Source organism: Empidonax traillii, unplaced genomic scaffold (genome assembly GCF_003031625.1).
Source record: "Empidonax traillii isolate 1590-97213 ecotype Southwest subspecies unplaced genomic scaffold, ASM303162v1 scaffold743:size316770, whole genome shotgun sequence".
In the NCBI taxonomy this organism is placed as follows: domain Eukaryota; kingdom Metazoa; phylum Chordata; class Aves; order Passeriformes; family Tyrannidae; genus Empidonax; species Empidonax traillii.
The window spans coordinates 39,530-43,087 of record NW_020955936.1 but is presented as its reverse complement, the minus strand read 5'-3'; positions in this window follow the sequence as shown (position 1 = coordinate 43,087).

Below are 3,558 nucleotides of genomic sequence, written 5' to 3'. Positions count from 1 at the left end.
AGGATTTCAAACAATCCATAGAAACTTAATTTTACCAATTTTTAGAGATTGATGTTAAGCTCTTCAGGTGTTCTGCATAAGACTTTTAAACAAAATTAACTTTGGCTTTCGAAGAAATACATTTTCAGTACCTCAGCCTATTTGGCTCTTTTTCTCCCCTAGCACTTCCTTTAAAATTTGATCAGCCCTCTGAAGCTTAGCCCATGGCATATTTTCAGCTCTGATTACATGCATTACACAGGCTACTCAACAATCAGCACAGCTTTATCTTTTCCCCAGGCAAACTATCCTAGTTTGAATTGATCTTTCTTCAATCTGGTTGTGAGGAAAAGAAGGAAAACCTCTCTTACTTCATCCTTCCCATGCTAAATTTTAAACCCAAAGGGTTAAAATGCAAGACTCCTTAAAAGCTCCAAAACTGAGCAAAGGAAGGGCTAAAAGGTGGCTTCTCAGAAACAGATGAATTAGAAGTAAGAAACAGGTTTCCTCTTCTCTACCACTACCCACATCTGAACATACAAACAACAAAAACAATGGTAAGGTAAGGAACAAAATGAGGACAAACTCAAAAAAGAAAAAAAAAACCAGAGCTGGTACTCAGATAAAATCAAAGATTGTTTCCTATCATGAGTTTGTTTTGGAGCATTTATATTCATAAGGTGAATTTTTGTTTCTACTAAAGTCAGTGGACTGTTTGTTACTGATTTCGAACTAAACCAAGTTTACGTCTGGAGACTGACCTTTGCATGAAACTTCATCCTGAAGTTCTCAACAAAAATCCTCGTAATTATTCTTTGCAGTTTTTAGAAAACTGTTCATTTATCATTGCAAGAAATTATGAGAAAGAACATGCAGAACATCCGACACTGATTTATTTTAACACTTTCCTTTCAGAAAATATTCCTCTCTTATTTGGGTTGAATTCTAATTCCATGATCCAATGCCTTTGTTATGCTTTTGTGTTCTAAGCTGAAAAGCCTTCTTTCTTTTGGAAAGCCAGATGTAGTGACCAAATGTTTTCTTAATTTTTCACTTACAGAGAAACAAGTTCTGATACCTCTCACCATATGCCTATATAGACTTTCCTCTATATTACTGAGTTCACATTCTGGAATCAAGCATCCCAGGCATCTGGTCAGACTTCACTGAATTTTTGTGAAGCCTATCTAGAAATGAGGTATCAATGATTCCTCTCCCATCTTCTATTCTATCTCCCCAAAAATTGCTAACAAACCTTTCAGATGTGTTTTTAAAATAGAAAAGGCCTATTACAAACAAATATGTTACTAGGGTTTAAAACAGCCTTATAAAATTAGTGAGCCCGTATTGTTGCAGAATACAGATGCTGTTTTCTTTAAAATATGCTATTGACAGCAGCTATGCTCTGCTTGGACTTTGGGGAATTTGCAGGATATGCCATTTTGGGTATTTATGTTATACCATATGTTCCTTCATTGGTTAATACCCGCCTAAAAATGTAATATAAATAGAAAAAGACTTAGTACCTTGCAGCTGCAGCTTAACTTCCCTAATTCCTTATGAAGACCTTTGATGCCGACACATACAAGTTTTTATCTTACAAATACGGGAATGTATTATGAGAGTATGAATCTTAGCACTTCACTACAGAACACATAAAGGCAAACTATTTAATGTAGAAAAGCAGTGTAATTAATTGCTAGTGAGTATTACAGCTGATCTTTATCACATTAATGCTCTTGGATGCTCAGTTATGAAACACTGTGCTCACATCTGTGCTAGTTTTATATCTGCATATAAGTGGTCTAAGCACTCTCAGAGTTGGAGAACAGGCTAAGCTGTTACATGGATTTAGGAATTGTAAACTGTGTTTTCAGATCTGCTTGATTCATTTCCCCGTTTTAATCTGCAGGCAAGTGTTGATTCCAGTACTGAACAAACTTACTTACCTGCTCTCTACTTAGAAATGAAAACTCAGTCTGAAATAACAAAGGTTTACAAATCCATGCATTAAATCAGGCTGAATTAGATTTGTTTGGCAGGAGTTGCACAGTATGTTAAAAGTATTTTACCAGAGATTTTCAAGATTATATTCTTGCATTGATGTTTTAGTGGAGCTGGCTGTGTTAAACTATTGCTCTTGAAAAGGCTATTAGCACAAATGAGAGTAGCATACACAATACAGAGACCAGGCAGGTTTTCAGAATAACTGGCTAAAGGTTTTGTTAATTTCTATCGCAGGCATAAAATGTTTTGCACATTAAATACTTTTCTTTCATGTAAGGAATGTCACGTTTTCTGTAGTGAAGTGCATTCCTCTGTTTATAAACTAAAGACTTGGTGTGTCAGCATCAAAAGTGTTGATAGGGATTTAATGAAGTTAAGCAGCATCTGCAAGATAAATAAATCAATCTTATTCTAGTAGAAATGTATTATTACAGAGGTGTTAATCAATAAAGGAACACACAGAATAATATAAATACACAGTAAGCACAGCATGCACACAGATGATTTAGGTAAACAAAAGCATGTTTAAGGGCTTAGTGAGGAAAGAATCTGTATACCTAAAAAGAAAGTATCAATATATGTTATCATATTGCTTCTCCTTACACAAAGAATGTGTAGGCATAAAAAAATAACTTGAAAAGACTGCAATACTTTTGTAAAATTAATGAAGAAGAAAGTACAAGTGTTACATTGTTGGGTTTTTTTCTGTGCAAACAGCGAATATATTGTAGAATTTCCTGGAATATCCTGGCTGATTAAACAATTGCATTCAGCCAGACACACAATTGACATAAACAGATAAATTGTATTGGAGGAAAAGATACATAATTGAACCTCCAAGGAAAGGCATGTTGCTGTGTGTTGTCTCACTTCTGTTTACAAGGGCCAAATGCAGGTGTGCTGACCTGAAGGAGAGGATAGTGTAGTCCCAAGTTGCTCTGGCTTTCTCAGTTGATGTTTTGACAGGTTTTGCATCTCCTGCTCTAGAGCCACATTTCACTAAGCAGGACACTGCGAGCTGACCTAATTTGGTCTGAGTAGATTGCACTTCTAACACACTCACAAATATAAACTGACCTAATTTAGATCACCATGCGTTACTGTGGTTGAAGGGTCCCTGCATTACACTGATTGTCGTGCTTATTTGAAAGTGAAGGGCTTTGGAAACTTTTCAGATAGATAAAACAAATGAAATTACTGTCTTAGTAATTGCTGTAGCAGAAGCGACTCAGTTATAATAATTTACATATTTGAGTTTAACCCATGTTTTAAACATTCGAAACATCACCAGGAAACTCCAGGTCAATTTTCTTCCTACCTGAAAAGATGCAAAGATATGGGTTTTCAGACTTGTGCAGTGCTAGAGAACCTCTTCAGCCTCTTTTTCACAGTCTTGTGTGATTTGCACTAATTACTAACTTATTTTTTTGCATAGATTCTTGCCTTTGTGCAGTCAGAAAGGGAAATTTTGGGCATGAAGCTAGATCCAGTTAACTCCTGCTAAAATGTTATTTTCAGAGTGGTGGTGGCATTGTAGTGGGAGGCTGTGAGTTTTCTCCTCTTCAGAAAAGA